The sequence below is a fragment of the Pseudophryne corroboree genome, chromosome 11 (assembly GCF_028390025.1).
Source record: "Pseudophryne corroboree isolate aPseCor3 chromosome 11, aPseCor3.hap2, whole genome shotgun sequence".
NCBI lineage: Eukaryota > Metazoa > Chordata > Amphibia > Anura > Myobatrachidae > Pseudophryne > Pseudophryne corroboree.
Genome location: NC_086454.1, coordinates 189,326,466 through 189,353,108, shown reverse-complemented (window position 1 = coordinate 189,353,108; position 26,643 = coordinate 189,326,466). Strand labels below are relative to the sequence as shown.

At 47.6% G+C, this 26,643-nt stretch overlaps 1 protein-coding gene across 4 annotated transcripts in view; it reads right to left on the bottom strand.

Annotated features, from left to right (window-relative positions):
• The window catches only part of PC (pyruvate carboxylase), a 1,082,342-nt gene that overhangs the window by 817,712 nt on the left and 237,987 nt on the right, over positions 1-26,643 (bottom strand). The window contains exon 1 of one of the 4 annotated variants that reach the window (XM_063945166.1): positions 19,051-19,072. The exons of the other annotated variants lie outside the window; for them this stretch is intronic. The gene's annotated coding sequence lies outside the window, so the exon portion shown is untranslated. Of the gene's footprint in view, positions 1-19,050; positions 19,073-26,643 lie in introns of those variants that run through there. 4 annotated transcript variants of the gene reach the window in all.

Here is a 26,643-nt window from a genome sequence, read left to right as displayed (position 1 = left end):
GATGGTGCCCAACGGAGCTCTTCAATTGTAGCTCCATTCAGGCACCATCAGCTGCCGGCGCTGACATTTCAGATCGCAGAGATGGGAGATTGGAGGACGCGATAACAATAGAATTCCCCCCAGTAGGATGGATACAGATTACTTCAACGCTACTGTATAGAGCAGGGGTAGGCAACTTGTGGCATTACAGCTGCTGTGGATGTGCACATACAAGCATGCCTTCCAGTTTTGAAGTTAGGGCATGCTGGGATTTGTAGTTCCACAGCAGCTGGAGTGCCAGAGGTTACCTACTCCTGATATAGTGTGAGTAAAAAACCTTATTTTCTTTATATAAACTACACAATTACTAAGCTTGTTCAGTATTTGGCGCATTTTTTTGTTGCGTTGTGTCCAGCTTTCCCAATAGCACTATTCCCACCTTTATCCTTGCCCTACAAACAAATACATCCAAGTTACAATTTAGATTCCTTTTAATAAACTAATTTCTTTACAAAGAGAGAACATGTGTTTGAACACACGTATACAATAATTTACTCTTATCTTCCTGCAGCTGCACTGTCCCACTTTTAACGACCTCTCCAACCTGTCACCTCAGAGACGAAGCAATTGGATTCTGACGTAAAGCGGGTATTTCAACTTTAATTATAAGCTTGCAAAATCATTAGGGAGGGACTTTCCAGTTTTTCTGGAAGATCTGGAGAAACCACAAGTTAACATGTCATCATGCAGCCTAGACGTGACTTGGGTCTCATTGCTTTTCTGTTTGAGGTCATTAACCATCAATTGTACCAGGTCGATATCAAACCGACATCCAGAGACACAATCATGTAATATCATTTTACAACAGTTTTGTTTAAAAAATAAAAAAAATACACTTAAAACAATGACCAACTTGAGAATTTATGCGCTAAGCATGCATTATCGCTATAGTTCAGCTTCACCTTTCCCCCACAATACCCAGAGATAAACCAGCACATAAATGTAGCAGGATGACACGGGCAGGAGTTTGTTACAGAATTAGCTTCTGTTTCGGTCATTTTAAGCAGTAATCAGCATATTTATTTCTCCCACCTGCACACAGGTACCACCAGGTCACAACCTAATGGCCTATACACACGGTGAGATTCGGGCTATGCCCGATTCTCACTATGTGACAGGGGCTAGGTCGGTACATAGTCAGTATCGCAAGCACACTCATTATGTGCTTGCGATACTGACTATGTGCGATTTTGGCTGAGTGTCAATTTTGACTCTCTTCTATAGAGATAGTCAAAATTTACTTGCGTGCACAGTATCTATTCTTGCAATGCCGATCGTGCGGGACCATGCATCTGCATTGAATCGGGATTGCAAGGCGAGTTTCACCTTGCGATCTGCACTAACTTCTCTTACGATTTTGACTATATAGTCAAAATCGTAAGAAAAAATCTCTCACCGTGTGTACACACCATAAGACTGAGACAGAATATGAAATATAGGCTCTGGGTCATAGAACACTTGCTCATTCCGCAAGAGATTGTAAATTAATTATATAATGAGGATCCCCTAAATGTACAGCGCTACATAACAGGTCAGTGTTTTATAAATAAAATATATTATCTACGGGGCCACAAGGGGTACCCAGCACCTTACAAAGCAGAAACAGTATGAACAAAACAAGAAAAAAAAATAAGAATTTACTCACCGGTAATTCTATTTCTCGTAGTCCGTAGTGGATGCTGGGTACTCCGTAAGGACCATGGGGTATAGACGGGCTCCGCAGGAGACTGGGCACTCTGAAAAGAAAGACTAGGGAAACTGTGCCCGGAAGAGCTGACATTACTAGGAAAGGATTTGGAATCCAGGGTAAGACTCATACCAGCCACACCAATCACACCGTACAACTCGTGATAACTATACCCAGTTAACAGTATGAACAATAACTGAGCCTCTCTCAACAGATGGCTCATACAATAACCCTTCAGTTAAGCAATAACTATATACATGTACTTGGGACGGGCTCCCAGCATCCACTACGGACTACGAGAAATAGAATTACCGGTGAGTAAATTCTTATTTTCTCTAAAGTCCTAGTGGATGCTGGGTACTCCGTAAGGACCATGGGGATTATACCAAAGCTCCCAAACGGGCGGGAGAGTGCGGATGACTCTGCAGCACCGAATGAGCAAACTCAAGGTCCTCCTCAGCCAGGGTATCAAACTTGTAGAATTTTGCAAAAGTGTTTGAACCCGACCAAGTAGCAGCTCGGCAAAGTTGTAAAGCCGAGACCCCTCGGGCAGCCGCCCAAGAAGAGCCCACCTTCCTCGTGGAATGGGCTTTTACTAATTTAGGATGCGGCAGTCCAGCCGCAGAATGTGCAAGCTGAATCGTGCTACAGATCCAGCGAGCAATAGTCTGCTTTGAAGCAGGAGCACCCAGTTTTTTGTTGGGTGCATGCAGGATAAATAGCGAGTCAGTTTTTCTGACTCTAGCCGTCCTGGAAACAAAGTTTCAGGGCCCGGACTACGTCCAGCAACTTAGAATCCTCCAAGTCCCTAGTAGCCGCAGGCACCACAATAGGTTGGTTCAAATGAAACGATGATACCACCTTAGGGAGAAATTGGGGACGAGTCCTCCATTCTGCCCTTTCCATATGGAAGATCAGATATGGGCTTTTACATGACAAAGCCGCCAATTCTGACACACGCCTAGTCCAAGCTAAGGCCAAAAGCCTGACCACTTTCCACGTGAGATATTTTAGCTCCACGGTCTTAAGTGGCTCAAACCAGTGGGATTTTAGGAATCCAACACACGTTAAGATCCCAAGGTGCCACTGGAGGCACAAAAGGGGCTGAATATGCAGCACCCCTGTAACATCGTCCGAACTTCAGGCAGCGAAGCCAGTTCTTTTTGAGAGAAAAAGGGATAGGGCCGAAATCTTGGCCTTTATGGATCCTAATTTTAGGCCCATAGTCACTCCTGACTGTAGGAAGTGCAGGAATCGACCCCCCTGGAATTCCTCTGTAGGGCCTTCCCGGCCACACACCAAGCAACCTATTTTCGCCATACACAGTGAAAAAGTCTTGCTGTCACGTCTTTCCTAGCCTTTATCAGCGTAGGAATAACTGCATCCGGAATGCCCTTTTCCGCTAGGATCCGGCATTCAACCGCCATGCTGTCCAACGCAGCCGTGGTAAGTCTTGGATCAGACAGGGTCCCTGTTGCAACATGTCCTGACTGAGAGGCAGAGGCCATGGGTCCTCTGAGAGCATTTCTTGCAGTTCCAGGTACAGAGTCCTTCTTGGCCAATCCGGAGAAAAGAATATTGTTCATACTCCTCCGTTTATTACAATTCTGAGAGGAAGAGGAGGGAATATATAGACCGACTGGAACACCCACGGTGTTACTAGTGCGACCACAGCTATCGCCAGAGAGTCCCTTGACCCAGCGTAAAACCTGTTTTATCTTTTTATTGAGGTGGGACGCCATGTAGTCCACCTGAGGCAGTTTCCATCAATTTGCAAAACTGCGTGAAGACTTCCTGATGAAGTCACCACTTTCCCGGGTGGAGGTCGTGTCCACTCCCGGAATGAACACTGCTGACAGTGCGCTTACTTGATTCTCTGCCCAGCGAAGAATTCTGGTGGCTTCTACCCTCGCCACCCTGCTCCTTGTGCCGCCCTGGCGGTTTACATGAGCCCCTGCGGTCTGACTGGATCAGAACCGGTTGGTCGCGAAGCAGGAACTCCACTTGACTTAGGGCGTTGTATATGGCCCTTAGTTCCAGGATATTGATGTGAAGGCAAGTCTGTTGGCTTGACCACAAACCTTGGAATTTTCTTCCCTGTGTAACTGCCCCCCACCCTCGGAGGCTTGCATCCGTGGTCACCAGGACCCAGTCCTGAATGCCGAATCTGCGGCCCTCGAGAAGGTGAGCACTCCGCAGCCACCACAAGAGAGACACCCTGGCCCTGGGGGATAGGGTGATTAACCGATGCATCTGAAGATGTGATCCGGACCACTTGTCCAGTAAGTTCCATTGTCCTTGCATGGAACCAGCCGAAGGGGATGGCCTCGTATGATGCCATCATCCTTCCCAGGACTCGAGTGCAGTGATGCACTGACACCTGTTTTGGTTTTCAATGGATTCCTGACCAGTGTCATGAGCTCCTGAGCTCTCTCTATCGGGAGATAAACCCTCTTCTGGTCTGTGTCTAGGATCATGCCTAGGCGAGGCAGATGAGCTGTAGGAACCAACTGCGACTTCGGAACATATAGAATCCAGTCGTGTTGCCGTTTCACTTCCAGAGAAGGTGATACGCTGTCCAGCAACTGCTCTCTTGATCTCGCTTTTATGAGGAGATCATCCAAGTATGTGATAATAGTGACACCTTGCTTCCGCAGGAGCACCATCATATCCGCCATTACCTTGGTGAAATTGGTAATGACAATCCCGTACCGCAATTCTGAGGTACGCCTGATGAGGTGGATAAATGGGGACACGAAGGTATGCATCCCTTATGTCCAGATTCATTTCAGGCTTGCAATGACCGCTCTTAGCGATTCCATCTTGAACCTGAACCTTTTCAGGTATATGTTCAGGGACTTTAATACAACATGGGTCTAACTCAACCGTCTGGTTTCGGGATTATAACATGGTCGAATAACACCCTCTTGTTGAAGGAGGGGACCCTTGACCACCACCTGTTGAAGATACAATTTACGAATTGCAGTTAACACTGGCTCCCTCTCTTGGGGGGAAGCCCGCCGGGTCCTCGGTGAGGGGGCATCTTCTCACAGCCCAGCCTGTATCCCTGCGATACAATTTCTATTGCCCAGGGATCTAACAGGGAGTGAACCCACTTGTGGCTGAACTTACGAAGGCGTGTCCCCACCGGGCCTAGCTCCGCCTGTGGAGCCCCAGCGACATGCGGTGGATTTTTGTAGAGGCCGGGAAGGACTTCTGTTCCTGGGGACTAGCTGTGTTGTACAGCTTCTTTCCTCTGCCCCCGGCTCTGACAAGAAAGGACGCACCTCAGACTTTCTTGTTTCTTTATTCGAAAAGCTGCATTTAATAATGTCGTGCTTTCCTAGGCTGTGCAGGAATATAAGGCAAAATATCAGAATTACCAGCTATAGCTGTGGAGACCAGGCCCGAGAACCTTTCTCCACACAATCCTCAGCCTTCCATATGCCTCTTAAGTCGGCATCATCTGTCCAATGTATATTCTACAGGACACGTCAAGCAGAAATCGACATAGCTTTTTTCTCTAGGACCCAGTATACTCATGTCCCTTTGGGCATGCTTTATAATTATATATCTATCACTTAAGACAGCATATTAAAATATTTATATGCATACCAGGGTCTCAATCTCTGCTGATAAGGTACCTGTCCACGCTGCCACAGCGCTATAAACCCATGCCGACACAATCGCCGGTCTGGGTAGTATACTAGAATGTGCACACTATCTGCAGGATCCCTGAGAATAGCTAGTGCAAACAGGACACCCAAGGGGAAGATTCTCAACACATCCTGGCCCTAGTGGGGAAAGGATACAGCCTGAGAATTCTCTTGTGGGAAGCTGCCGTATCTTGTCTGGAGATTCCCGCTCTTTTTCCTCATGAGGAGGGAAATTTACCTCAGCATTCTTCCCCTTAACATGTGTACTCTCGTGTCAGGGACAGATGAGTCATCAGTGATATGCAAATCATCTTTTATTCCAATTCATATATTGAATATCTTTTAGCCCTCTTGGCTGTAACTTTGCATTATCGTAGTCGACAGTGGAGTTAAACTCCGTGTCGATACTTTGTTATTTTGGATAGTGAACATACTGTAGAGAGACTCTGAAGGACTCTGTGACATAGGGACAGACCAGGGTAGATTTCCTTTCTGTTCCCTAACCTTTTGTGCAATAATTTTACCTCAGCACTTACACATATCCAAACAGGTGTCGGCGTTGTCGACGGAGACACCCTCCCACACATATCCGCTCTATCACCTCCTTAGAGGAGCCTTTTACCTCAGACATGTCGACACACGCGTACCGACACACCACACACACAGGGGATGCTCTATTTGAAGACAGTTCCCCCACCAGGCCCTTTGGAGAGACAGAGAGAGAGTATGCCAGCACACACCACAGCGCTATATAATACAGGGATGTACACTATACTGAGTGATTTTTCCCCTATAGCAGTTTATATATATATATATATATATATATATATACATATATACATACACACACACACACACACACACACACACACACATTTACAGTTTTGCGCCTAAATTTATGTGCCCCCCCCTCTCTTTTTTACCCTTTGTGTTCCAGGATACTGCAGGGGAGAGCCTGGGGAGCTTCCTTCCAGCTAAGCTGTGAAGAGAAAATGGCGCCGGTGTGCTGAGGAAGAAGGCCCGGCCCCCTCAGCGGCAGGCTTCTGTCCTTTTATGTACTTTAATGGCGGGGGTTAATGCACATATACAGTTTATGAGACTGTATTATGTGCTTTTCGCCAAGTAAGGTAATCTAATTGCTGCCCAGGGCACCCCCCCAGCGCCCTGCACCCATCAGTGACCGGAGTGTGTGGTGTGCTAAGGGAGCAATGGCGCACAGCTGCAGTGCTGTGCGCTACCTTAATGAAGACGGGAGTCTTCAGCCACCGATTTTCAACTTCTCTTCGTTCTTCTGGCTCTGCAAGGGGGACGGCGGCGCGGCTCCGGGACCGGACGACCGAGGACTGGGCCTGTGTTCGATCCCTCTGGAGCTAATGGTGTCCAGTAGCCTTAGAAGCCCAAGCTAGCTGCAAGCAGGTAGGTTCGCTTCTCTCCCCTCAGTCCCACGTAGCAGTGAGTCTGTTGCCAGCAGATCTCACTGAAAATAAAAAAACCTAACAAATACTTTTTCTAGGAAGCTCAGGAGAGCCCCTAGGGTGCATCCAGCTCTGGCCGGGCACAGATACTAACTGAGGTCTGGAGGAGGGGCATAGAGGGAGGAGCCAGTGCACACCAGATATAGTACCTAATCTTTCTTTTCAGAGTGCCCAGTCTCCTGCGGAGCCCGTCTATACCCCATGGTCCTTACGGAGTACCCAGCATCCACTAGGACGTCAGAGAAATTAAGCGTTACAGTTCAAAACCTTTCAGAACATGAATTACTATGTTCTTAACACTGCTGCATCAGAAGTCATAAGACTCAAAAGACAATGCCAACAGAACCCAAAGGTTTGGTGTCATTTGTGTTAGAGGGGATTTGGAGTGTGCTACAGCACAGTTACCAAGGTGCGTCTTTAGGAAGGCATCAATCTTTTACCAATATGCCTGCTGTTTGGTCCATCTTATCAATTTGTTAGCGTGCCACAGTGGGAAACTGACTTGTTCCACTTCGCTCCAAGAGATCCTGCGATGATATGAACATACCTGCCATCACAGCACTCTACTTCCGTTTGTCTATGCCTTGCTACCCACATATGTAACGGTGAACATGGCTGTTCAAACACACTACTGCTCAATAAACCATACTACTGGCTAAGTCCTTAGCTGTTTGGTGACTTTGATGGATCTGCTGGGGTATACTAACTCTGCTTATACCATCGTAAACAGTACACACATTAAAAAAAGTGAGGAATGAAAAAGCACATGAGGAAAGAAGGCCCTGCTCATAACAGCTCACGATCTAAAGGGGAGTGGTAGACAGAATGGGCATAGTGGGGAGAGATAGTGAAGGAGCAGTGGGTTAGGATGAGAGTAGGATGGCTTTGATAAAGACATTTGCCTTGAGAGCATGTTTGCTATATGTAGAGAGGTGGATAGTCTGAAGGTAAGAGGATTCCAGCACAGATATGGAGTCGGAAGTTGAAGTAAGCCATCAGTTGGAAGGAAAGGCAGCAGTAATTTGTGGAGTGAAGTGGGCGAGTGGGATGTAAATAGTAGTGTCTTGAGAGAGCGTTTTGTAAGGGACTGTGAAAAGTCTGAATTACAGTACTGTAGGTTCTGAAGTGGAGGGGGAGCCAGTGTAGGGCCTATAGAAGAGGGATGGCAGAGGCAACACACGGAGAGCCAAAATTAGCCAGGAGCAGCATCAAGGACAGATTGCAGTGGACAGTGGTTCTGACCATGTTTCCGCAAGCCCACCCATCTTACAACTCATGTTGTGTATGATCGATATGAGGCAGTCTAATGTCAGTGAAGGGAAGCAGTGGTCCACCTGCTCTGGCCTGGCGGGGAATTTGTATGAAATTAAGAACACTACACACGTTACCTTACCTTGTTACCTTACTTACCCTCGTATATGGAGTTTTAGAGAATTAGAGTTAGTGTGCAGTCTCTTAGTACGGGTTTGGTATATTACTTAGTCAAAACACAGACACCATACTGTAGACAGGGACAATATTCAGACAAACAAAATTCAGACATGGACTGTGGAGGTTATTCAAACCCTCCTTCCCCACCACTACGCAAACTAGCCCCAAAGGCCACCCAAGCTGTTAGAGTCTCTGCAGCGTACTTCCCCTCCCAATATGAGGCTTGTGGGCTGTTCCATAGTCTGCAATAAGGCGGGAGCAGGGGGAGGGGGCAGACACTGGTCACTCACCTCACCCTGTCGGCAGCTTGTTCTCCGAGGTGATAGTCGATGGCAGTCTCTTCCCAGCGCGTTCTGTGTCAGTCCCCTACACAGAGTATGAAGCTGCTTTATGCAGTCCATATCTTTGATGCTGGGAGGAGTGGACCAAGTTTATCACTCACTCCCAGCATGCCAGGCATGGTGCAGTTGATTGGGTGCAAGGGGATAGGCAGGCCCAGTAAGGACTGGACATGCCCTGTAGCAGCTGCACCCACAATAGCTACGCCTATGCCATTGAGTGAGAATCCAATTAACCTACTAGTATGTTTAATATGTGGGAAGAAAGCAGAGCATGAGTGCATATTTTATATATGAATATAAGATGGCTGCTGCTAACAGACTCTACAGATAAGTCCCACCTCATCTTTGCTGCTAGCCATGGCAATCACAAGTCGATTACAATGACTAGTGCGCCCTTGGCTATGTGCACCCACAATTCATAGGGATGGATGGGTTTGTACGATCCCTTAAACACGTCGCAGGAGGAGCAAGTCGCAATCTCGACTAGTACACGTGACCCATTCGCAGATCAGATGAGGGAGAACACATCTGTACAGTAAATCTCTGCATTTTCTTTTTTTACTACTACCTCCGGCCGTTTATTATGTGGTTATTGGGTTGGGTACAAAATCCCGGCAGTCAGAATCCAGACAGCAGGATCCAGATAGTCAGAATACCTACAGATCGCAGTAAGTATTTTTACTCCACCCCTACCGCAGCCTAAACCTAACAGTCTCCCTCTCACAGCCTAACCCTAACCTCCCCCACCCCTGCAGCCTAACCCTAAAACTCTCCCTAGTGCCTAACCCCAAGGACCATCCTTATCTTCTGGATTCTGCTGTCAGTGTAGTAGTCTGAGTGTCAGTATCCCGACCATACCCTGATTTTATAAGTATAAGAAAAATTGTATACATGAAACCCTGCCCCTACTCACATTCACTGCGGAAGCGGGTGAGAGGATGGAGGGTGCTGCGCTATATTCAAAACCAATCTACTATATAGAAGCAAAAATCTATCCTTCTGTCTTTCTATACAAATCCACAGTTTACAAGCTAAGATCGTGAGATTTTACATACGAGTGTATTAAAACACGGCGGAGGCAACTAAAACAATTAGAAAACCCCAGCAGCACAGAGTTTTTCAGCAGACAGCATAACTCTGGAATGCCTGGAACAATGTACACCAAACTTGCTACACATATGACTTACACTCTGGGAACAAACACTGTGGGGGTAACACACCACTAGCACCCCTAGGGGTGGGCCAGCAGCACAGACTATATCAGGACATGCATGATATGTCAGTGATGACAGGGCTGCATGTGACAGGGCCAGTGACATGATGTGAGGGGGGGAATGCAGGTAGCACAAACCCACACACAGAGTTATATAGTGGAAGAAGCACAGTCCTCCAGCAGCACAGAGTATATCAGGAGATACATAATGTGCTGCGGCAGCTGCGCTATATTAGAAACTGTAAAAAAAAAATGATAATTTCACTGGGGTACTGGGGAATGGAGGCAGCATGAAGCCACAGACTGAGTTGTAGAGCAGGGTCCCTTGAGGGACCCAAAAGGGGTCCGGCCACTACACAAAGTGCGTCAGGAAAGCAAGATATGCCTATATACTAGATCTCCAACCAACGTCAATTAACGAACTATCATTCTAATTTACCATCCTCATCAGCAAAGCACGGGTATTCAGCTATCTACAATGTTATTTATACTGTGTGTTTAATATTTAAATGTATTTTTTTAAACAGACATTCTTAAAATCCCAGGCAACGCCGGGTACTCCAGGTAGTTGAAAATAAACTGTACTCCATGCACTTTTAGATTATGTACTAGCATTTACCATTCTTTTTTTTGCCACATTTTCTAATCTGGGAGGTTATTTTGCCTCACCCTGTGTTTGACTTTTGCCTAGTACTCACAGGCCCCTGCCAAACGTACTTCAAGTGTTAAAATAACTGGCCTTTTTAGGTCTCCATTTAACATTAACTAAGCAGGCATGCAGAGGTGTGTCTGGCTGTAAATATCCCATAGGAAAGTAAGCAGATGCCCTCTGCTGCCCACTCTGAAGGTCACTGTGAAGTCTCCAATGTACAATATCAAGCTGATGCTTTATCTACAGTATCTGGAGGATCTGAACCTGTGCGCACCACAAACAAGATAAGTATTAAACATAACTAATCTCCATTAACAATACACAGATACTGGGATTTATATTATTTGTATTATATTAAATGGACACTGCATTTCCATGGCTGCTCAAAAATACTTAACTTTTTTTATTTTATTTTTAACCTAGAGATGTGTCCTCATACATGTAAGCCTCAATACACCATGCAGAGCAGGATGCGCGAGTGAACCACCTGGTCCCGTGCAACCCTAACGTTGGACGTCTTTTTCTTACTGAAAATGCGTCTTACTCATAATAAAAGTGACTAGGACGCAGAAGGAGACTGTGCCTATTAATTTAATATATGACACTTGTATAGTGTGTGTGACTCAGTCTGTATACAGAGCAGAACAGAACATAAATTGGAAAAAAGCGTCCGCTGTATTGTAGCACTTTACTAAACAGATTGAGAGACTCCGTCGCACACAGCTATGCAAGAGTCATATCAAAATCCGCAGTCTCCTAGTGCGTCCTAGTTGAGGTGCGACCAAGATGCCAGATGTTAGACGATTCTCACACGACATGGCGTACAAAAGATACAAGCATTCAATATGACAAATCCTTTTTAACCTTTGTGGAGCAAGGGTTAAAAGGATTTGCCTCTGGCATACGGCCCGTACATACTATTGAAAGGCCGATATATTACTAGTGTGTCTGAACACAGTCTTTCACAGACATATCACATTGGTCCTGCAGCAAGGGTGAAGGCAAATATATCTACCAATATATTGGCACATTGTTGTGTGTGTACGGGCGATCAGCCAACCACCCGTACACTTGCTGCAGACGCCGGCGGTGATTGACAGTTGAACTGGGCGGGAGTGGGTACACGCCTACCAAGTTCATGACATCAGTCCCCGACAAATCTGGCACACTGTCTGATCCGTCCATAGATTGATCGATATCAATTGATCTGCAGATATATCTGTGTGTACCCACCTATATACTCCTACATTACAAAGAAGAAAAAGAAAAAAAACAACAACATTTTACATAACGAAAACAATAAAATATGCCATATACTGTTAATTTAGCAAAAGGTTTCTTTATTGTAGCATGGAGTAAAAGAACAACCTGTGTACCAGCCAACAAAATCAATAGACATGTAAGAGTCACAAGCGCTAACACTACCGTCAGTATGAGCAATTAACTAATACCAATATTTAAACAAGATAATGCTCACACAGCACTCGTGAGGTAGGTTTATAGCCATGCATGATAAGAAATTAGAACATTAACGTACTGCAATATAACGGTTTTTAATATAAATGTTTACAACCATGAATTAAATAGACAGGTGCCAGGGACACTCAGCTATAATTATGTCTTGCCTGAAGTGTGCTTGAAATCGAAAAGACAAATCCACCAACACCAAGACCCCTAATATGAGCCAAACACCAGACTGTACCACAACGTAAAAGGACACTGGTATCTAACACAGGCTGCACCTAGTGAGATTTTTTTTATTTTCCAGGCAATGGTCTGAAAAGTGCAGAGTATACAGTAAAGACATACTGTAGTTCAACACAATAAAGCAGAATAGAAAAGAATCTCTTTCCATTTGTCTCTTTGTGGTAGCGTTCTGTAAAAGCTAGCATTTTCTATGTACCTTCCTTTCTCCTTCAACACATTTTAAAATATTGATTTGTAATTACTCTATCAGCCAGCCAATCTAATGCTACAGTATTATAAAGCCATCCAATGTATAACTTACAATATAATGTATGTACTGCAGGGATATCTGCTCCAGGATGAGTATTGCTGTACAAGAGGTCAGCAGCCTGCTCACCTGGTAACTCAGACAAACACTACACAATTTTTAGGCCAACCTGAGAGATAATGTTATTGGCCCAGTAATTGTGTAGTGTGTACACTGCATCAGGGCCCGATGGCTGGCAACATTTAACCCTGTGGGGGAGGGGGGCGCAAGTGGCCCTGGGGTTACACAAACACACGTGAAAAGTATGGGCATGAACCAGGCATTCGTAAGTACAAAAGTTACAGAACCGCACGCATTTCATGCATTTCTCCACTTATGGCTGAAAGAGGGTAGCTGGGCTGTAACAGGCAATCTCATGTAGATAAGCTCAGTGAGGCCATGCTGACAGAACTACAGCCACAGAGTTGGTTGTAAGTATAAAAATATGTCTGTTACCATTTGTATCTGTTGGGTAGGCTGATGCACAATTACCATAATTCGTAGCAAACCAAACATACAGATAGAGGTTGACGTACCATGAATGTACCAAGCTCTGAATAGGGGTGAATATACAGTTTTTCCCATACATACAAAGCAGGAGCATGTGTCCAAGTCCGTCTAACAAAGAGGGAGAAACTGCCATCTCTTACTAACAAACCTACCTGAAATCTACAAGACCTCATAAAAAGTGTGATTAACATACAGTTAATAAAGTCCCATTCTATTAGGTAAAAACAGATAAGATACCTACTAACTTGCCATTAAAAATAGGATTTTAATTACCTACCGGTAAATCCTTTTCTCGTAGTCCGTAGAGGATGCTGAAGTCCACATTAGTACCATGGGGTATAGACGGGTCCACCAGGAGCAGTCGGCACTTTAAGAGTTTAACAGTGTGTGCTGGCTCCTCCCTCTATGCCCCTCCTACCAGACTCAGTCTAGAAACTGTGCCCGAGGAGACGGACATACTTTGAGAGAAGGAAATAACGAGTTTTATGTTAAGAACTTACCTTTGTTAAAACTCTTTCTGCGAGGTACACTGGGCTCCACAAGTCTGGACAATGGGGGTGTAGAGTAGGATCTTGATCCGAGGCACCAACAGACTCAAAGCTTTGACTGTTCCCAGAATGCACAGCGCCGCCTCCTATATCACCCCGCCTCCCAGCACTGGAGCTCAGTTTTAGTTAACCAGCACAATGCAGTAGCAGGAAAAGAGAGACGACAACGGTTAATAGCCACATATATCACACTCTCATGACAAGAGAAGTGTCAGCGGCTAATGCTATATCATATGTGGAGCCCAGTGTACCTCACAGAAAGAGTTTTAACAAAGGTAATTTCTTACCATAAAACTTGTTTTCTGCTGCGGGGTACACTGGGCTCCACAAGTCTGGACAATGGGGATGTCCTAAAGCAGTTCCTTATGGGAGGGGACGCACTGTAGCGGGCACAAGAACCCGGCGTCCAAAGGAAGCATCCTGGGAAGCGGCAGTATCGAAGGCATAGAACCTTATGAACGTGTTCCCGGAGGACAACGTAGCCGCCTTGCACAATTGATCAAGGGTCGCACCATGGTGGGCCGCCCAAGAAGGTCCAACAGACCGAGTAGAATGGGCCATAATGTGAGCAGGAGCTGACTGACCAGCCTTCACATAAGGATGTGCAATCACCATTCTAATCCATCTGGCCAGGGTCTGCTTGTGAGCAGGCCAGCCACGTTTGTGAAATCCAAACAAAACAAAGAGAATCAGATTTTTTAATAGAAGCAGTTCTCTTCACATAGATACGGAGAGCCCGTACCACATCCAAAGACCGCTCTTTGGGAGACAAATCAGGAGAGACAAAGGCTGGAACCACAATCTCCTGATTAAGGTGGAATGAAGAAACCACCTTAGGTAATTATCCGGGACGAGTCCTAAGAACCGCCCGGTCACGGTGAAAAATTAGATATGGGGAACTACAAGACAAGGCACCCAGATCCGACACTCTTCTAGCAGAGGCAATAGCCAGCAAGAACACCACCTTGAGGGAAAGCCACTTAAGGTCAGCTGAACCAAGAGGTTCAAATGGAGGCTCCTGCAACGCCTCCAAAACCACCGACAAGTCCCAAGGAGCCACAGGCGGGACATAGGGAGATTGGATAAGCAAGACACCCTGAGTGAAAGTATGAACATCAGGTAAAGTCGCAATTTTTCTCTGAAACCACACCGACAAGGCAGAAATATGAACCTTGAGTGAGGCCAGACGCAGGCCTAAATCTAGGCCCTGCTGCAGAAAAGCCAAAAGTTTGGCTGTACTAAACTTGGAAGCGTCATAATTGTTAGATGCGCACCAAACAAAGTATGAATGCCAGACCCTATGGTAAATCCGAGCAGAAGCCGGTTTCCGGGCCCGCAACATAGTTTTAATGACCTCTTCAGAAAAACCCTTAGCTTTCAAGACGAAAGCATCAAGAGCCATGCCGTCAAAGATAGCCGGGCTAGGTCCTGGTAGACACAAGGGCCCTGAACGAGGAGGTCTGGGCGTTGTGGAAGTAGAAGTGGAAGCTCTGACGATAGGCCTTGCAGGTCTGAGAACCAGTGCCGTCTGGGCCACGCCGGAGCTATGAGAAGCAGATTTCCTTTTTCTTGCTTGAACTTCCGAATTACCCTGGGCAGGAGTGACACCGGAGGGAATACGTACGGCAGCCGAAACCTCCACGGCACCGCCAGCGCATCCACGAATGCTGTTTGAGGATCCCTTGTCCTTGCTCCGAAGACCGGAACCTTGTGATTGTGTCGAGACGCCATCAGATACACATCTGGAAGACCCCACCTTTCCACGAGGAGTTGAAACACTTCTGGATGGAGGCCCCACTCGCCGGCATGCACATCCTGACGACTGAGAAAGTCCGCTTCCCAATTCAGGACTCCCGGAATGAATATTGCCGGTAGATGGCATTCTGCCCACTGTAGAATCCGTGAGGCTTCCTTCATTGCCAAACGGCTTCGAGTGCCGCCTTGAGGATTTATGTAAGCCACTGTGGTGGCGTTGTCTGACTGTACTTGAACAGGATGGTTCTGAATTAAATGCTGGGCCAGATTCAACGCATTAAAGACCGCCCGCAACTCCAGAATGTTGATCGAGAGGAGAGACTCCTCCTTGGTCCACTGACCCTGTAAGGAGTGCTGCTCCAGCACCGCGCCCCAACCTCTTAGACTGGCATCTGTAGTCAACAGGATCCAGTTGGATATCCAGAAGGGACGGCCCCTGCACAATTATTGGTCCTGGAGCCACCAGAGCAACGACAGACGGACCTCCGGAGTCAATGAGATCATGTGAGACCTGATCCGGTGAGGCAGGCCGTCCCACTTGGTTAGAATCAGCTTCTGGAGGGGGGCGAGAATGGAATTGAGCATACTCCACCATGTCGAATGCTGACACCATGAGGCCCAGCACCTGCATAGCCGAATGTATCGCCACTTGCGGACGAGAAAGGAAGCAACGAATCCTGTACTGAAGCTTCAGGACTTTCTCCTGAGACAAGAACCACCTCTGGTTGTGAGTATCTAACAGCGCTCCCAGGTGCACCATGCTCTGAGCACGGACCAGGGAGGATTTCTTCCAGTTGATGAGCCACCCGTGGGCTTTTAGAAACCGGACCGTCATATCCAGATGACATAGGAGAAGATCTGGGGAATTTGCCAGGATTAACAAGTCGTCCAGATACGGCAGTATCCTGACCCCTTGACGGCGGAGTACCACCGTCATCACCGCCATAACTTTGGTGAAGACTCGCGGAGCTGTTGTTAAACCAAAAAGGTAACGCCCGAAACTGGTAATGAATGTTGCCAATAGCAAACCTCAGGTATTGTTGATGTGACACTGCTATAGGAATATGCAGGTAAGCATCCTGTATGTCCAAGGAGACCATGTAGTCCCCAGGTTCCAAGGCCAGAACTATATAGAGTGAAGGGTTTCCATACGGAACTTGGAAATCTTCACAAACCTGTTCAATGCCTTGAGGTTGAGAATGGGCTGGGAGGACCCATTCGGTTTCGGGACTAGAAACAGCGGAGAATAGTACCCCCGGCCCCTCTGAGCAAGAGGCACCTGTACTACGACTCCTGTATCCAGGAGGGTCTGTACCACAGAGTGTAGAGTTTTTGCCTTTGTCCGGTCCAAAGGGACGTCTGTCTGGAAAAATCGATGAGGGGTCGGTTTTTGAAGGCAATGGCATAACCTCAAGTGACGACTTCCCGTACCCAGGCATCTGAAGTGGTCTTCAACCATTCCTGGGTATACCCTAGAAGCCGGCCTCCAACCCAGGGATCCCCCAGGGGGAGGCGCGCCCCATCATGCGGCAGGCTGACGGGCAGCCCAGGCTCTTTTGGGCTTCAGCTTACCAGGTTTGGAAGTGCGGGCCTGCTTATGGTACGCCTGACCTTTTGCTTTACCTGAAGGACGAAAGGGTCGAAAGGACGTACCTTTAGCCTTCGACACAGAAGGAGCGGTAATAGGTAGACAGGCAGTTTTGGCAGTAGCTAAGTCAGCCACAATCTTATTTAAGTCCTCCCCAAACAGAATATCTCCCTTGAAAGGGAGTACCTCCAGGGTTTTTCTAGAGTCCAGATCCACAGACCAGGATCTCAGCCACAATATCCGGCGAGCCAGGACTGACGTAGTAGAGGCCTTGGCTGCCAGGATACCGGCATCAGAAGCCGCCTCTTTAATATATCGAGAAGCTGTGACAATATATGACAAGCATTGTCTAGCATGGTCAGAGGAGATTTCAGCTTCCAACTCCAAGGCCCATGCTTCAATAGCCTCAGCAGCCCATGAAGCTGCAATAGTAAGCCTTTGTGCAGCACCCGTGAGGGTGTAAATCGCTTTTAGACAAGCCTCCACACGTTTATCCGTAGGCTCTTTCAGAGACGTGATGGTAGTGACAGGTAGAGCTGAGGAAACCACCATCCTAGCCACATGTGAGTCCACTGGACGAGGTGTTTCCCAATTCTTAGACAGCTCTGGCGCAAGGGGATAGCGAGCCAGCATCCTCTTTTGAGGCACAAACTTCGTACCCGGGTTTTCCCAGGGTTCCTGACTTATATCCACTAGGTGATCAGAGTGAGGTAAAACCTGTTTAACCACCTTCTGACGCTTTAACCTATCTGGTTTTGTAGGAAGCACGGATGGCTCGGGATCATCCGTAATCTGCAGAATTAACTTAATAGCCTCCAAAAGGTCAGGAACATCCACATGTAAACTACCCTCCCCATCAGCCGTATCCGAGTCAGAACCTGTGGGGTCAGTGTAAGTGCCGTCCTCCTCAGACGAGGGGTCAGTGACAGCAGTGGATTGTGAGGAGACGAGCGCTCGCTTAGAGGACCTCTTGGACTTAGGTGAGCGTTGGTCAGACTTTTTAGTAGTCAAGGACTGGTTCAACTTCTTTAATTGAGCAGATAAATCGTCCGCCCACGGCAGGTTAGCTGCAGGGCCCACATACGGTTGTACCGGCATTGGGGGTCCCATAGGGGTTGTTAGTTTATGAACTAGCGTATGCAGAAGCGTGGAAAAAGCGGCCCACGGTGGGTCAGTATGTGCCTCCATTGCCACAGTCCCCAGAACCAGAGCCCACAGCTGCTATATTCTCCTCATATGTGCCTGTGGCTTCAGCAACACCAGCAGTGTGTTCCGCCCCAGAACCGTTACGCTCAGAAGCAGACATGATATAACTTGCAGTATGAGGTAACACAGTACAATTATCAGCAGCACAATATCCCAAACCCCTGCGCAGTATAGTCAGGACTAGCAGAGATAAAGGAGAGATATGGTGACCGAATCACAGAGAAAAATAAGTAATACAGTATATCTTTGTGAAAATCCTATATTAGATAACACCTGACGCACCAAGCCCCCTCAGGTTGTAGAATATAGGGATAGCAAGTTGAGTGAAAGACACGAGATGGACAACACTCCGCTTTCAAATGCACACACAGAAAATCACAGTTTGTACAATGCAGAGGTTATTACAGACAATAATACTGCACTGGACTAGCTTACACAGCTATATAACAGTAGATATAACAGTACACAGTAAGAACTGGATGTATATCACAGGGTAATTGTACTATAAAACCCTGACTAAATGCACTCTCTTAACTATCACTGTCTAAAAAGGCAGGTAGAATACTTAAGTGTCATGTAAAGGCACAGCGCTGACAACCAGGCGGCTTTACATAGGAGGATTTGCCCAAGCAGTCCCAGGAACAGTGAGCTAAGGGATAATGGCACCGCAGACACTGACTGGGAGTGAGGAAAAGACAGATATGCAGCTCCAGGGCGGGAACATTTGCGGGAAATGGTGCCCTGGGGTTGGGGGGAGGGGCTTCAGGTCTAAGCCTTATCCCCCTTGCTGGCAAAACCACCGGGGACTGTGGGCGATATAAGAAGTGGTTTAGAGAGAAAAGCCGACCTGCGCCCATGCCCTGTTGATCTAGTGGGATCGCCTGTACTGCCACACAGTGTCCACCGCCGGCGCGCCTCCCACTGAACGCGCTGGATTGCGAGCGGGACCCACTTACCACCTCCCGAAGCGTGGCCACGCGATCCTGGAGAGCCCCAGCCGTGTGTGTCTAACATGAAGAAAACCGGAGCCTCCGCTGTAGGTACCCGGCAACCAGGGCTCGGGAGTGTACAGCGCCGCTGGGGAGAGTTGGAGCTGCAGCAGTGAATGTCACAAAACGTTTACCACCGCTGCTGCCCTTGAAGTCTTCACTTTTTACCTCATAAAAAGCTTTTCACAGAGCTGCTTGGAACAGCCCCTCTGTTAAGAGCCTGCTTACTGCAGCACCAACTGACAAACTGGGAGGCGGGATGATATAGGAGGCGGCGCTGTGCATTCTGGGAACAGTCAAAGCTTTGAGTCTGTTGGTGCCTCGGATCAAGATCCTACTCTACACCCCCATTGTCCAGACTTGTGGAGCTCAGTGTACCCCGCAGCAGAAACAGATAGTGGAGAGATTCACACAAGCTCACACATAAGGCAAACCAAGCAAACCAGCTTGAACAAGTCAGAGACAGCTGAACAACAGTACTTAAATAAGTAACAATGCAGCACTTAACCAAGTAACAAGGCCGTACTGAACTTAAGTAACTTATAGCAGGAGAACGAAGGGCGGGCGCCCAGCATCCTCTATAGACTACAAGAAAAGGATTTACCGGTACGTAATTAAAATCCTATTTTCTCTTACGTCCTAGAGGCTGCTGGGGTCCACATTAGTACCATGGGGATGTACCAAAGCTCCCAGTACGGGAGTGAGCGCGCAGAGGCTCCTGCAAAACTGAATGACCAAACTGTAGGTCCTTAGACGCCAAAGTATCGAACTTGTAGGACTTAGCAAACATGTTCGACCCTGACCAAGTAGCCGCACGGCAAAGCTGTAAAGCCGAAACACCCCGGCAGCCGCCCAGGAAGAACCCACCTTACGAGTAGAGTGGGCCTTAACAGATTTAGCACACGGCAATCCTGCCGTAGAATAAGCATGCTGGATAGTGAACCTGATCCAGCGAGAAATAGTCTGCTTAGCAGCAGGACACCCAATCTTATTGGGAGCATATAGGACAAACAGAGTATGATTTTCTGTGACGAGAAGTTCTCTTCACATAAATCTTCAAAGCCCTCACAACATCCAAGGACTTTGAGGTAATTGAGAAGTCAGTAGCCACTGGCACCACAATAGGTTGGTTGATATGAAAAGCCGACACAACCGTAGGAAGAAACTGCTGACGCGTCTGAAGCTCAGCTCTATCTTCATGGAAAATTAAGTATGGGCTCTTGTAAGACAGAGCCCCAAGTTCAGACACATGCCTAGCAGATGCCAATGCCAACAGTGTGACCGCCTTCCAAGTGAGAAACTTGACCTTAAACTTGTACAGGCTCGAACCAATCCGATTGCCGGAACTGCAACACCACGTTAAGATCACAAGCTGTCGTAGGAGGCACAAAGTGAGGCTGGATATGCAGGACCCCTTTCAAGAAAGTCTGAACCTCAGGGAGGGAAGCCAATTGTTTCTGGAAGAAAATGGACAAGGCCGAATTCTGGACCTTTATGGAGCCCAAACGTAGGTCCACATCCACACCTGCTTGCAGGAAGAGGAGAAACCGCCCAAAGGATCCTCTTTGGGATCTGGAATTTTTTCTCCGGGTTCTCCCAGGATTTCTGTCAGCGTGTCTGTTTGATCTGCAGGGAGAAAATGGCGCTGAAGAGTGCTGGATTCGCTCTGAGGAGAAGCTCCACCCCTTGTAATGGCGCGTCTTCCCATACTTTTAAATCTTTATACTGGCCTGAGGTAATAAACGCTGGCAGTAGACAGAGTCCCTGAAAGCAAGTGACCAGTCTGTAGGGTATAGTGCTGGCATAGGGCGCCCCTCACAGCGCCACACTGTCGGTCTCTGAGACCTCCGGAAGGCAGCGTCAGCGCTGCGCTCCTACCCTGATGCCGCCATTCTCACCGGCTCCCCGCTCGTCGGGTCACCGGTGTCCTACTCACCACCGCGATCTTCTGGCTCTGTTAGGGGGTGGCGGCATGCTGCAGGAGCGAGTGGTCGCCTCAGGGGCTTGCAATCATCACCCTCCGGAGCTCAGTGTCCTGTCAGCGGAGATAGTGGCCATTAAACTCAAGGGTTGGACACTACTCCCCCCTCTAGGTCCCACGAAGCATGGAGGCTGTTGCCAGCAGCCTCCCTGTGCCTAACATCTCTTAAAAAAAACAATAAAACCAGAAAAGCTCTAGGAGCTCCCCTAGCTGTGACCGGCTCCACCGGGCACATTTTCTAAACTTAGTCTGGTAGGAGTGGCATAGAGGGAGGAGCCAGCCCACACTATTAAACTCTTAAAGTGCCCATGGCTCCTGGCGGACCAGTCTATACCCCATGGTACAAATGTGGATCCCAGCATCCTCTAGGACGTAAGAAATATATTCAACCTTTAAAATAAAAACAAAAAGTCTAGCACGTACACCAACAATTTCTTAAAATTAGTGTCCACTTTACATTGGTGAATAAAAAGACAGACAGCCCAACAGAGACAGAGAGACAGCCCGACAGACCCAGCCAGAGACACAGCCAGAGACCCAGCCAGATTTTCACATTGGTTTTTATTTTACATTAATAAGCAGAACCATAACTAGACATTTTGGTTGAGGTTTGGTCGAGTTCAGTGTAGAAGAAATAGATATCTGGGAGAACAGGGAGTAGAGGTAGGTAGCACCAATATATAGTGGGAATTCAAATAGCCCTGATAGACTACCACAGCCAATTGATCCACAGGGGCTTATTCAATTAATCCTGGTAGCCAAAAGTATTGGGTATTTTTTTTCATCTGCAGCCGAAATAAAGAGCCTTGGGGCATAAGTATTAAGCCTGGAGAAGGGATAAAGTAGTGATAAGTGCAAGGTGATAACACACCAGCCAGTGAGCTCCTGTCATTTTTCAAAACCGAACGATTGGTTGCTGCATTATCACCTTGCGCTCATCACATCTTTATGCTTCTCCAGGTTAATACATCTGCCCCCTTGTTTTGCCGGATCCCGTTTTCGTGCATCATGCCAGATGCTGTGTTTTTCGTGTGAAAAAAGGGTCCGTTTTCAAGCGAAAAAATAGTCCACAAACTGAATTTCCCGATAACGCCATCGGGCAATAAATCATGGTAAAGTCACCTTTCTTTTGCCTAAAACTTTCATGATCAAATGAAGTCACACTAATATAAACTGAATACTTAAAAGGGATTTTGAGGGATGAGCTTTGAAATATAAAATTGGTTAAGAATCAGCACATTTATAAAAAAAAAAATTAAAAAAAATAAAAGATGGAGATTTATGGTAAGAACTTAGTTACATATTTTTTTGCGGGGTACACTGGGTTCCACAGGGATAACATCAGGGGGGGGGGGGGGGTGTAGAGTAGGATCTTGATCCGAGGCACCAACAGGCTAAAAGCTTCAATTGTTCCCAAGATGCACAGCGCTGTCTCCTCTATAACCCCGCCTCTGTGCACAGGAGCTCAGTTTTGGTTAACTAGTCCAATGCAGTAGCAGGCAAAAGAGAAGACAACTGTTAGTAGCCACATACACCACATTCTCACGACAGGAGAAAGTGTCAGCGGCTAATGCCATACCAACGCAAAGACGCTAAGTGCGTCAGGGTGGGCGCCCTGTGGAAACCAGTGAGTGAACCTCGCAGAAAGATTTAACAACGGTAAGGTCTTACCATAAACCTCATTGTCTGCTGCGGGGTCCACTGGGTTCCACAGGGAATGACATTGGGGATGTCCTAAAGTAGTTCCTTATGAGAGGGGATGCACTGTAGCGGGCACAAGAACCCGGCGTCAAAAGGAAGCATCCTGGGAAGCGGAAGTATCGAAAGCATTAAACCTTATGAACGTGTTCACTGAGGACCACGTAGCCGCCTTGCACAATTGTTCAAAGGTCGCACCATGGCGGGCCGCCCAAGAAGGTCCAACAGACAGAATGGGCCTTTATAGTAGCAGGAGCTAGACGACAAGCTCATACATAAGCATGTGCAATCACCATTCTAATGCATCTGGCCAAGGTCTGCTTGTGAGCAGGCCAGCCACGTTTGTGAAAACCAAACAGTACAAATAGAGAATCAGACTTCCTGATAGGAGCTGTCCTCTTCACATAGATATGGAGAGCCCGTACCACGTCCAAAGACCGCTCTTTGGAAGACAATTCAGGAGAGGCAAAGGCCGGAACCACAATCTCCCGATTAAGATGGAAAGAAGACACCAGCTTAGGTAGGTACCCAGGACGTGTTCTAAGTAGCACCCGGTCACGGTGAAAAATCAGATATGGAAACTTACAGGACAAGGCACCCAAATCCAACACCCGCCTGGCAGAGGCAATAGTCAGCAGAAACACCTTAAGAGAAAGCCACTTAAAGTCTGCCGATTCAAGAGGCTCAAACGGAGACCCTTGCAATGCCTCCAGAACAACGGACAACACCCAAGGAGCCACAGGCGGGACATAAGGAGGTTGAATCCGCAACACACCCTGAGTGAATGTATGAACATCAGGTAAAGATGCAATTTTTCTCTGGAACCAAACAGACAAGGCAGAAATATGAACCTTTATGGAGGCCAGACGAAGGCCCAAGTCCAGGCCCTGTTGTAGAAAAGCCAAAAGTTTGGCCGTACTAAACTCTTAAGCATCATGATTGTTAGATGCGCAGCAAGCAAAGTAAGAATTCCAGACCCTATGATAAATCCGAGCAGAAACCGGTTTCCAGGCCTTTAACATGGTTTGAATGACCGCCTCAGAAAATCCCTTGGCCCTCAAGACGGAAGCTTCAAGAGCCACGCCATCAAAGCCAACCGGGCTAAATCCCGATATACACAGGGGCCCTGAACGAGGAGATCTGGACGCTGCGGAAGTAGAAGAGGACGCTCTATCGAGAGACCCTGAAGGTCTGAGAAACAATGCCGTCTGGGCCACGCTGGAGCAATCAGAAGTAGGATTCCTCCTTCTTGCTTGAACTTCCTTATTACTCTGGGCAGGAGTGACACCGGAGGGAACACATATAGCAGCCGAAAGTTCCATGGAATTGCCAGTGCATCCACGAACGCTGCTCGAGGATCCCTTGTCCTTGCTCCAAAGACCGGAACCTTGTGATTGTGTCGAGACGCCATCAGGTCCACATCTGGAAGGCCCCACTTGTCCACGAGGCGTTGAAACACTTCTGGATGGAGCCTCAACTCTCCGGCGTGTACGTCCTGATGACTGAGAAAGTCCGCTTCCCAGTTTAGGACCCCCGGAATGAACACTGCCGATATGGCTGGCAGATGGCATTCTGCCCACTGAAGAATCCGTGATACTTCCCTTATTGCCATGCGACTTCGAGGGCTGCCTTGGTGATTTATGTACGCCAAAGTGGTGGCGTTGTCCAACTGTACTTGAACAGGTCTGTTCTGTATTAAATACTGGGCTAAGTTCAGAGAGTTGAACACCGCCCGCAGTACCAGAATGTCGATTGGGAGGAGAGACTCCTCCCTGGTCCACCGACCCTGAAGGGAGTGTTGCTCCAAAACACTGCGCCTCAACCTCTCAGACTGGCATCAGTCGTCAGAAGGACCCAGTTGGAGATCCAGAAGGGACGACCCCTGCTCAATCGTTGGACCTGAAGCCACCAGCTCAGTGTAGACAGACCTCCAGAGACAGGGAGATCATTTGAGACCTGATCCGGTGAGGCAGGCCATCCCACCTGGCAAGAATCAGCTTCTGCAGAGGGCAGGAATGGAATGGAGCATACTCCACCATATCGAAAGCAGACACCATGAGGCCTAGTACTTGCATCACCGAATGTATAGACACTTGCAGACGAGATAGGAAGCACCGAAACCTGTCCTGAAGTTTCAGGACCTTCTCCTGAGACAAAAACAACCACTGGTTGTGAGTGTCCAACAACGCCCCCAGGTGCACCATGCTCTGAGCAGGGACCAGGGAAGATTAGTTCCAGTTGATAAGCCACCCGTGGGCTTGCAGAAACCGGATAGTCAGATCTAGATGGCGTAGGAGATTTTCTGGGGAATTTGCCAGAAACAACAAGTCATCCAGATACAGTAGGATCCTGACCCCTTTAAGGCGTAAAACAGCAGTTATTACCGCCATAACCTTGGTGAAGAATCGCAGAGCCATGGTCAAACCAAAAAGGTAAAGCCCAAAATTGGTAATGGAGGTTGCCAACCGCAAACCTCAGGTACTGCTGATACGACACTGCAATGGGAACATGCAGGTAAGCATCCTGTATGTCCAGTGAGACCATATAGTCCCCAGGTTCCAAGGCCAAAACAATAGAACGAAGAATTTCCATACGAAACTTGGAGACCTTCACAAATTTGTTCAAGGACTTGAGGTTGAGAATGGGCCGGGAAGACCCATTTGGTTTCGGGACTAGGAACAGCAGTGAATAGTACCCCTTGCCTCTCTGAACCAGAGGCATCTGTACTACCACTCCTGTGTCCGGAGGGACTGTACCACCAAATGAAGAGTATTTGCCTTCACCTGATCCGAAGGGACGTCGGTAGGGCAAAATCGATGAGGGGGACGATTCTTGAAGGATACGGCATAACCCTGAGTGACGACTTCCCGTACCCAGGCATAGGAAGTGGTCTTCAACCATTCCTGAGTAAACCCTAGAAGTCGGTCCCCCACCCTGGGATCCCCCAGAGACTTGTCAGGCTTGTCAGTTTTGGAAGCAGGCTGACGGGCAGCCCAGGCCCTTTTGGGTTTGGGCTTATTGGGTTTGGAAGTGCAAACCAGTTTCGGGTACGCCTGACCTTTTGCTTTCCCTGAACGACGAAAGGAGCGAAAAGGGAGTACTCTTAGCCTTTGGCACCGAAGGAGCAGTACTACTGTAGGTAGACATGCTGTTTTAGCAGAAGCTAAGTCAGCCACTATCTTGTTGAGGTCTTCTCCGAAAAGAATGTCTCCCTTAAAAGAATCCGGCGAGCAAAATTGGACATAGTAGAAGCCGTGGCCGACAGAATACCGGCATCAGAAGCCGCCTCCTTAATGCAATGAGAAGCTGTGACAATATATGACATACATTGTCTAGCATGATCAGAAGCGTTGTAAGGCAACTCCGCCTCCAGCTCTTGAGCCCACGCTTCAACAGCCTCTGTAGCCCATGTTGCTGCAATGGTGGGCCTATGCGCAGCACCAGTTAGGGTGTAAGTTACCTTTAAACAACCCTCCACACGCTTATCCGTCGGTTCTTTCTGAGACGTGACGGTTTATAAGAGAAACCGAACTTGCACAAGTATTCACAGCCTTTGCCATGAAGCTCAAAATTGAGCTCAGGGACATCTTGTTTCCAATGATCATCCTTGAGATGTTCCTACACCTTAATTGGAGTCCACCTGTGGTAAAATTAGTTGATTGGACAGGATTTGGAAAAGCAAACGCCTGTCTATATAAGGTCCCACACTTGACAGTGCATGTCTGAGCACAAACCAAGCATGAAGTCAAAGGAATTGCTGTAGACCTCTGAGACAGGATTGTCTCTAGGCACAAATCTGGAAGAAGGGTACATAAAAATATCTGCTTTGGGAGGTCCCAATGAGCACAGTGGCCTCCACCATCCATAAATGGAAGTTCGGA